Source organism: Spodoptera frugiperda, chromosome 31, assembly GCF_023101765.2.
Source record: "Spodoptera frugiperda isolate SF20-4 chromosome 31, AGI-APGP_CSIRO_Sfru_2.0, whole genome shotgun sequence".
NCBI lineage: Eukaryota > Metazoa > Arthropoda > Insecta > Lepidoptera > Noctuidae > Spodoptera > Spodoptera frugiperda.
Genome location: NC_064242.1, coordinates 8,974,505 through 8,985,758, shown reverse-complemented (window position 1 = coordinate 8,985,758; position 11,254 = coordinate 8,974,505).

The following is an 11,254-nucleotide window of genomic DNA, read 5'->3' as shown; positions in this document are numbered from 1 at the left end:
TGGTAGAACACCACTATCCTGTCAGTTGCCGGTTGAGTGGGTAGGTCGCTCGCAGCTCCGCAGTAGTCCAGCCGTCGGTGTTGCAGGGTAGGCCCGCTGTCTTCGACGTGAAGGTCGCGAAGGTCACGAGGTCCAGCAGACTCGGATAGTAGCGAAGTAGAAGTGGAAGATGGAAGGTAGTCGGTCGAATGGTAGATGTAGGTAGATGATGAACCGTAGATTGTAGGTAGGTGCTTGAAACCGGAGCTTGTAGGTAGGTGTTAAAAGGTAGCTGCTGGAAGGTAGCTGATGGAAGGTAGCTGATGGAAGGTAGCTGATGGAAGGTAGCTGATGGAAGGTAGCTGATGGAAGGTAGCTGATGGAAGCGGAGATTGTAGGTAGGTGCTGGAAGGTAGCTGCTGGAAGGTAGCTGATGGAAGGTAGCTGATGGGACCCTGGAATTCGGTAATTGTCCGTCTTAGAAGGTGTCCGAATCCTTGCCTTGACTGCAACATCCCGATCCCACTAACACGGTCTACCAAAAGGGAAGCAGCGTTCTAGCATTAAGCAGCTATCGAGATGAGGCAGTCCAGGCAGCGTGGTACAATAGCAAAAGAAGTTACTTTGATGATTTGCAGAATTAATTAAATTGAAGTTACAAAAATTAAAAGTATTAAAATAATTAAAACATGTAGGTAGATACATATTATACTACGGGTAGAATTAAAATTACTAGAACAAAGAGGATGTATGACCTAAGTCAACCGTCAATTTAGATTAACGGGATATTTAGATGACAATATAGCAATTAGGTACTATATTAGCCCTTCAAACACATAACACAACACAAAACTTTACTAAATTACTTTTAAACATAAACTACTGGTATAAACATTATTAGACACATCTATGAACAAAGAACAATGGAAAATAGCAAATCATGCAACGATTAGGTAGCTAATAAGCAGTAAGGATTTGTTTTGCAACACTCACCCGATCTGGGGTTAACACTGAATTTAATAGTAATAAGCACTTGGTAGAAATTGAGGTACGAATACTTGTTTGAATTTTATAAATTATATTAATTATAATAATCTTAATTCGTGACACTGTTGCGGTAGGTGACTTTCTTCTGTCGCGGTTGCGTGGTAGTTCGGGATGATTCTAGTCGGTTGCCTAATATAGCTTCTCGCCAGCGCCACAGAATACTAAGTACTAGCGCGGCGAGTCGCAGTCTAGGTGGAGGGGATCGTGCCGAACCGGCTACCGTGGCGCGGTAAGTAGCTATCGCAGCGCGCGGCGCGCGGGTATTCAGGTATTTTTTGTAATGATTAGTTTTTTTCTCAGTGTTTAGGTAGGGTAGGTGTGAAATTTATTATTTCTTTGTTCACGAAATATTCAAAATAACGTGCAACGTTACAAATGGTTATGATCATAATACCACAATAATATTTCTTTTTCTCTTCTTTTTTGTTATAAAATGTGTGGCGCAGTACACTAAGGTTTTCTTCAGTGTCGTAGGGGCGTTGACAAACATATAAGTTTACATTACACATGACACCTGGGTGTCGGATCTAGACCCGAAACAACAATTTGCTTAACTAAGCTTTTCAAACTATTTAAAAATTCCATCATAGATTCAAGTTTCATGTGATTGCTTACCATCAGCTGATCCGTCCATTCGGTTACCAGTTTATACCATAAAATAAAGCCAATTCCATAATTAGCGACGGTTAAAAAAAAATATAGACCCAAATGAAAATTGAAAACTTCATTGAAATGAAAATCTTTCTTCTCTCGGAATCAGAGCGTGTTTAAATTGAAAAGTTTTCGAGGATGGGCATTAATCATGTTTAAACTGTAAGTAAGTTGCCTTTAACTAACCTAGTTTTAACTTATCTGACTTTTATAAGATGACTTATTATTTGATTATTATGGTTGAAATTGTAGATACTTCATGAATTTAGGTTTTAGATTTAAGTTTTGGTAACTTAATTACCTATATAAATACTACATAGTTATTCTAGTAATATTATAAATGCTAAGTTTTTATGTTGGTTTGTTTGTTATACCTTCACGTAGTTGCGATGAAGCTAAAGGGATCGGGATGAAATTTGAAACAGGGGTGAATTATTTTGTAGAATAACACATAGGCTATTTTTTATCTCGCGGGAACATGGGTGAAGTGGTGGAACTCGTAGTTTACATAGAGAATTAAATAATGTGTAGTCATCAAAGTTAGTGTATTTAAAAATGATATTCTGGTTACCGTTTATCTTATTTATTCTTACTTACCTAATTTCATTGACGGACAGACTGACAGACTATAATTTATTTGTTGACATTACAAAAGTACCTACTTATGTTTTAATTGGAATAAATGATTTGACTTTGACTTTGAAGAACATACTAGTACTTACAATAAAACAAAGTAAATACCTACACAGTAACACAACACATTTCAAACAATTTACTAACATAGGTACGTTCTTTTATTACGAACAACTTTATGTACCATTTACCATAAAACAAAGTCCTATCTACAATAAGTACTTTATTTCTAACAATGATGAACAGCGTCAACTATAAAGAAGCTCTTATCGTAATTGAAGGCAGCTATCCATAATCTACATGGCTTAAAACATTCCAGGCAAGTTTATTGCCTGATTTCAACTAACCTTCTATTTGTAAGTAGTTTTATGTGAACATAAAAATTAAGTTCCTTTGTGAGTGCCGTGTTTGAGTGCCTACCTCTATAAAGGCCTGTGTGGAAATTTCATTTGGGTTTTAGGTTTTAATGAAAATCAAGGATTACAGTGAAATATAAGACAACGTTTTTTTAATAATAACTATCGTGAGACATATTAAATTAAATAAAAATCACGCTTTACATAAAAATCACAGTAGGCCGCGCGATGTCGTCGCCGCGTCTGCGCACGCTGCTCATGATAAAGAGTCCCTCAGTGACACGAAACTAGTAGAGCTTTTCTCTATTAATTAATGTGAGTAAACCGTGATTTTTAGTTAAACATGCCAACTTTAAGAATTCACTTACCCATGTAAAGTGTTTCTTTCTTATAAGTGAACAAGAAAATCAACTTAAGCTTTAATATGAAAACGATCTCGAATGTGCCAATGAAATCGACAATCCTGCCATCAAAACATTAGCAACAAAAAAGAACCTAAACCCAATCAAAATAAAGACCAGAATGATAAAACACAACTTCGATCCCGATACACAAATTATGGAAGGACAAAACAAAAAAGCATCGTTCAAAACAAAACAATACGAAGCTTAAGTTGCCAATGTTAAGTGAAGCGCTCTCGTTAAATTTAAATTGTTTTCGCGAATAAAAACCGCAATAAAATAGTTCCTATTTGACAGCGCTACACGCAACTTCACTTACCTCGAGTTACTTGCGCAGGAGTGGCGTGTCCGACCAACCAGGGCATTCGACGATCCAAATATGTAACCTCTAAGTATTTATGGCCTTTTGTGATTAGTTTTAAAAATCCAAGAACATGCATGGGTACATAAATCCTGTTGACAAAATACAAGGGTTGAGGATTAATTTATTATTGGTTCGATCGAGTAAATTCTTTGAAGGAACATCGATTGGGCCGATCGTTGAATGCGAAACTTTGCGCCGACTAATTGGTGTCACACACACGTGAGCGATGAGATATTTGCTACAAATTGAAATATGAAAATTTATGTTTTAGGTCTAATAATTGCACACATCAATAACCAGTCTTACTGCCGCACTCAGAAACATTTAATGATTACTTAAACTATTCTTTAGTAACGATTTTGTATCGAAAACAATTGCTAATGACAGGGTTTAGGTGGCAATTATAAGACTATGAGCACGGCGGTTACCTCCTTTAAATTTAGGGAAGCATTCGGTAATCCGATTCATTCAACCAGGTAAGAAAAAACTACTAAATATTCCTAGGGAAGACACCAGAACCTAAAAGAGAATCAAACTACTCAGCAAATCTTACTGACAGAAAATCGATTTAATCTCATCCTCAAAACATATCATTACTCGTTCCTATTTGTCGACACATGGTAATGCGATCGCTCAGCAAATATACGGAAGTGCGTCCCCTAACCCAGTTTTTTCCATCGATACAGAAATAACCCTGTAAAAAGAGCAATCAATCACCTAAGAGTATTTCGCTGTCTGACTCATAGAACTGTGTGTCTACCGATGCAACTTCTCGAATCCTTAAAGATTTAATGTTGGTTTTCAATTACACCGTCGCGTATTCGAAATTAGACATTTTGTTACATTGAACCGGTTTTTTTTTTACAAATGATTTGTTTCTTTTTACACTCTTTGCCTTTTCCCTGAGACCTACGCAAGTATCTTCTATTGCGGGTCTGCTGACGGCGAGCAAACCAGAACCAGACCCAGAAAGTGCGTACGGCACGTTGCGTTCCGCATGCGTTTTAAAGAGCCATCAGACAACCATAGATGGGGTCTAGTAGGGCTGATTCCTAACCCAGACCTGCCGACTACCTAGCGGGTTTACTGGGGCTTCAGCTCAAAGGGCAGGAGAAGGAACGGGGTGGGTTTTAGTCAGTAAGAGTCTGACACTCCCTCTCGCTTCACCCAAGGTGAGAGAAGAAATTAGATGATTTTGCCCCCTTAAAAAAACTACAATTGACTGTTTAGAATATAGTGATGAACAGGTACTAATGAAGACAAGCTCTTACAATCCATAAAAAAAGAAATTGTTTTTGTAATAAATATAAGTAAAGTTTACACAGGTACACGCTTACAAAAAGTACCAAAAGAAATAAGATACTCAAGCCAATTTAAAGTAATATTTGCTAACTACAGCTTCGTCAATGTTTGTAAGTTAGTAAGTCTTCACAGAGTATACTTTACGCTGTATTACAGTTGAGACGAGCTCCAAGCGGCGCCTAAGCAAAGTTACGTATGATTACCTCGCAACTTGTTGTAATGAGAAAGTTTCTTAGAACAGACTAGATACAGGCAAGTTAAAGGTAGTAAGTTAAACGATCTATACTTACTGGTTAATTGTCGTTACAAGAAACATAATGTATTGTTTAGATAAGTACCTACTTTTATTTTGAAACTCTTCAAAGATATATTTTCGAAAATTAAATACCTAACACAGATGATTGTTGTAGTAGCTTGTAAATCACTGATGAAGATTGATTTATAAAAAAATACAAAATGAAAATGTTGGTCTGTGAAGTGTTTTAGAAACAATATGTGTTACATTAACGTTTTGTTAGGCACGTCTTAACATTCTTTCAGACAAGTAACATCAATGGTCATCACATAAAATGATTTCAACTTAATCCAAACCTTACACTACGGTGTAAAAGCAACTTGTTCAGTCGTATATCCGGGCAATGCTAGCAAATCCGGATCCGAGAAGCGTTTGGCAGAGTGCTGTGAGCTCGCGACGAAGCGCGACTCCCCACCGACGTATGCCATTTTGTCCTTTTTCTATACACAATTTTGCACTCCATAATCCAACCGGCCAGTTACTTGGAAGAATAAAAACTCATTTGTTGTTGAAAGCAAAGTTCAATTGTGGGCAGGATTTGAACGAGAAACCCTTAATTAAGGTTGAATTAATCGAAGTGCTTAACTCAATTGAAGAGCTGATGGTTTTCGGTTGTGACACCTAATTGAAGAGATTCTATTGCTAAGTCAGGCTTCGTTTTGTTATTAGTGCAGTTAGCTAATAATTCCATGCTGATTTTTGTCTTTGTATTAATTCTGATTTACATAGTCTTATAATGCAGAGCATTTTCCAAATCATAATAATATCTGAGCATACCTTGTAAATTATAAGATTATCATCGTAATTGCTTGATCTGCATTCAAAAGTTTATCGTCCAAACATATTTGGAATATATCTACTGCGCCTAAAAGATTAGTTCCAGAGCTAATATATTCAGCTTAAATTATTGGCATATAAAAATAATCTTTAAACACTATCCACACAAATTCGTTTTTTAAATGCTTTAAAAATTCAAGGCTATGAGACCAAATCTTTGGATGCCAAACAAAGGAATTTCGGTCGTTAAACTGATTGTCCACTATACGTAGGTAGGTTGAATAAACAAGACAAATTCTACTAGGTATTTAGATCAAACGGGAAAGGATAGGAAGGAATCGTTTACAAATTGATATAAATCGTTCGATCTCGATCCATCTTATTTAGGTCCATCGAGCGTACGTGGGTAATAGACGAATGACATCCATCTTTATCCGACTCTGAATAAATATTTAAATTAGATGTCTTCGAAAAAAAAAAAACATTTTAGGATCACCAAGTTAGAAAAACACGACCGGTAGCTGGCTATTAATTTGAATTTAAAAGTATTCTTAAAAATAAATGTGGTCCCATTTAAATTGGTGGCCGTTGGGGCCCACATAATGTGACTAATGTCTATTTTATCGCAATAAGTGTTAATTTATATTCTAATTATATTATTATTCATTTAGTTTAGGTTTTGTTTGATCGTTATAGTTGTGTAATCTTCTCTCAAATGTCACGCCTTATCAGTTACATGAAATGTTGCATGTAAACATGTCATTAACTGGAAGCACTATTGTGTTAAGACTTAATTCTAGCTTCTTATTTGTTGATAAGAATGCAAAATAAAAATATTGTAAAAGTATTTATTTTAATACTTAATAAAGTTATGTGTATTTACAAAATTAAAATTCATTTCTATAATGTATAGTGGCCATATTTCAATGTGATAAAGAACTTCGAACTGGTTTTTGTAAGACAGAGTAACTACTAAATATGAAACCAGAATATGTATGATGACGGGATATAAAAATTAGAAATCTATTTTGTCCTTCAGTTAGATAATGAAAAAATGTGACACGTATCTTATTATTTTGTGGTATAAGAAAATAATATTTAGATAAAACAAATCAAAGTTTAGTAGTGGGATCAAACACGACATTTCTACGTATAAAACGTAACTAGAAGTGACGTCACGCGATATTTCAAATCTAATCTAGTGTCTAATATTTTAAAATAATCTACAAGATGGACGTTAAAATAAAAATTAGTCATCAACCCTCTTCTTGCAATAATAATTTTGAATATTAATGGAAATAATTCTGCATCGCTGAACGTAATACTTAACGATGTGGATTGTAGGTCAATCAGTTACCCATTGATCAGTGAGGGAGCATTTATCAAAACGTACAAATACATACATTGTGAACACATCATCGGTAATTCAATAACTTTGAGCAACAATATTGATGGCTACAAAGGATAAATGATTTTGTATCGAGATTTCAATGATTTTATATCGAAAAGATAATGTTTTTTAAGTGTCCGTGTTTTTTTTTTATTGTGAATACGTTATTACATATTAGCTGTCATAAGATTAACCACCGTACTCAGAGTCTTTCAATGATTACTTAACTCAGTCCTTTGTAATTGTTTTCGAAACAAAATTGTTACTAAGGAATTGTTTAAGTAATTATTACATGTCTCTGAGTACGGCAGTAAAAACAATTTTTAAAGGTCATTTAAATATTTATTAACTTTTAAATAGTTTATATTTAATGCCAGTTTCATTGTAACTGTGATAATTAAGTACAACAGTTTTCTATATATGTATTTAGACACATATTAAATGTTAAACAATTTTAAAATGGTAAAACTGAATTTTAAACTATTATGAAATTACGTATATTATTAAAGTTTCCTGTTGCGACCATATAATTTTAACAATATGTAAATGCTTAATCAAATTAATTAATTAATCAAGATAGATTATTAATTTGTGACAATATAAACTGGATTCACGTCACACGTAATCAATTTTAACTACGAATGAAACCGAATAAGTCACATGACCCTTATCGATACAGTATCGATAAATATTCACGATAATTAATTTCGCATATAAACTCGATCGTAAATGATTTAAATTATTGCATTTTTATCTTGTTTAACTGTGTGCTGTCATTGGGTTTTAATTAGCGAGTCTTTAAAGTTGCTTTTACGAGCATGTTACTGTAGCGTGTAATTATTTTTGTTATTTATTTTCAGGTTTATTTCATTTCCCTGTGAGTGTGTGGCGGCTAATTGCTTCGCTATGTATGAGTAGGTATGAAAGCTTTATGACTCACACTTCACGTGTTGTATGGTAGCTAATTTTTACAATTAGAGTCACCTGTTTGGTTTTATCCAAAAAGTCGCCAAATTTTCGCGGTGCCTAGAGGGCGCTGAGAGCGAATAAAGTCCATTAAAGCTAGACTGTTAGACAGTTTTGTAACTAATAAAGTGAATGTCTAGGGGTGAATTTGAACGTGATTTGTAGTGATTGCGTTTGACTATCGAAATTAATTGTATTTTATTATTATAGCTAGCTCAAGCTCGGTTGCTAAATATGAAGAATGATTGTTGTAGTCAGGCTTTGATGTTAGTTTAGACATTAGAACATTGGAGTTAAATAATAATAAATTAAATTAGTAAGTATCACTTTATAGACCTAACTTTACTGACAGACAGACTGACGGACAATTCAATTTTGACGTTTCAAAAGTGCCTTTGACTTTGACCAATTTTTCCATTTGTATTGGTATTGAAAGAAATACAAGTTGATAATAACTTAATAAGCCTTTTTCAAACGTAATCCTACACTATGATTTTCTACTGTGTCATAGTTATAAATGCTTTAAGAACATACAAATTCAATTTATTTAAATCTCAAATAATATTATAATAATTGCTAGTTTAGTTAGTATATAGATTTGAAACCTATTATTAGATTAGCGTGAACAGTTTTAATTATACCTTACCTGCTATTTTCAAGTTTTTAACATTATTGCGAAATGTTGAAAACTCGAAAATGAAATAAAGGCTTAGGACAAATATTTTAATCGAAGTGCGGTTTATTTATGAAATAAAATGTATACCTAATTTTACTCATAACGGATTTTTTAGCAAGTAATAATGTTGAGGGGCGGGTTAATTTTAATTCTAAAACGTTTAATTTAGTTTAACTTTTAAGAGATCTAAAATTATTATTGTATGTACCCATAAAAATACGAAGAAAACTGCTCAAAGCTGCACCTTTACCCTACTCGAAAATAAAAAGCGTACGGCTTAATACTCGAATCATACATATAAAACAGTCTTACTTGTAAGTTCTTAATCTTTTAAATATACATGTTCATTTAAACAACGTTATCAGAAACGTTTCTCAAGCTGTCATTCAAGTGTTGAAACAACGCATAATTAAATATTTGTGTTACTTTATTTAACTTGAACAAAATGAACAAAATATACGACCGTGTACTTCTTAATATGGGGATTATCATCAGCCTTTGTCAGTGAATGAACTTCACTTAATGTGAGTTCATTTAAATGTAAAGTGTTGCGGTATATTTTTATTTATAACTTCTTTTTTTATTTATTGCTTTGCATTGGATTGGATATGTTAGAATAATTTAAGTTTGTATTTTAAGTGAGCGGAGTGTGTTGTAAATTATGATTATTCTTTTGACGGACTTTTATTGGGGGGTTTGTCATTTTTGTTTAGTAGGTTTTGAATTTTTGTAGATGGTTTTGCTAGACCCGTAAATCTATAACTTGCTTGCTTTATAAAGCATTTTTTTTAAATAAATTTGTGGATGTTAGTTTTCATCAATTGTGTGCCCAGTATATGGCATTAGGTTCACCCCTATTATAGGACTTATAATAGAAATAGTGAAAAGTAAGTGTACCTAATATTAAGAGCTTACCCCTTTGGGGATAAAAAGCGTGACGTTGCATAGTTTTCTTCAACATAATAATATTTTATCTTTGCGAATACGTTTAATTTATTATATAATCCTATAAAAACATACATATATAACCTGTTTAACATCTGCAATCCAAATACAATAATCGCGTTTATACCTACCTAATACCGATATTAAAGAATTTCCTTTAAACCAATTACCGTAAATTGACGACCAACGACGTGGAAAATTGTAAGTAAATAAGTAATTTAACAAATCAGATTTTAAGTGGTGAGTCCGCATCGTGAAGTTATCTGACGTCTGATCAAATTAACTCATGTTCTCCATGCCTTATTTAAGAGTAATGAGAAGTATGTAAGAACAAAGCACTCTTGCTTTTTAAGGAAATTGGTTAATAGGTTAGATTTGTTCTTACGAAACTTTTCTATACAGTTTACAGTTGCAGTAAAGCTTACTAATGGTAGATTTACATTTAGCCTATGTGCATTTTGGAATCGCTATCATTGCTTAACTTACCGCCAAGTTGCCTCTTTGAGGAGTGGCTTGAGAGACGCTATGGCGTCCTCACCTACCGCCTGACATAGGTGCTTACAGGATATGGAAGTTTCGGGAGGTCTGTTTCTGATAGAGCGAGAGAAAACTCCCGGGTGTCATTACTGCAAGGATTATATAGTGGCGGTGTGCCCTGCATGGGCTGAGCACCGCTGAGTCCTCAGCCTGTGTGCATTGGTAACCACAAAATTAGAGGTATCACGGGATGAGACTATGGAGGAATGTTCTATGGACATTTCTCTTGAAGACGCTATATAAAACCGCGTCAACAGTCATATTATATTCGATAACCGGAAGGAACAACTCTATATTTGTTTCTTGTTGTAGTAACACAACAACAAAAAGTGATTATAAATGATTGTGAATTCATCCATGATACAAATTATTATAACAATAATACCACGCTAGTGTCAAGAAATAAATTAATGTTTTTTGGTCAATAAAAGCGACATTCCTCAAAATTACAATGCAATTACATTAGCATATTTAATTATGAACTCTATACGCCTATATCCTGTTTCCTTTTACGCTTTTTTATATCAAATGTATTTCTATTCAAATTTATTGTCTGTTAATTAAATAAATTCGCCAAACCTTTATTATTTATTGTGCAATATTTTATTTTGTTAATGCTGATCGGAAATTATGTTTGATAGTTGGACCTATAAAGTAATTGGGCTATGTCTAGACAAGGCTGGAAAGATTTTACCCAATGTAGTAGTTTACTCTCGTAGTAATAGTTTAAGGCTTGTTATCTTAATGAATAGTTGCCTATCATAAACATAATTTATTCATGGTAATGGTTACTTAGGCATTGGTTGATAATGACTTGATATTTGTCTTGCGACAGTTCATAACTTAATTAGTTACTGTGGTTCCAGTCTTTGGTTTTATACAAAATTTGTACCTACATGTATCATTAAAGTTTCAGGTTTCAGCTTCTGAAATCA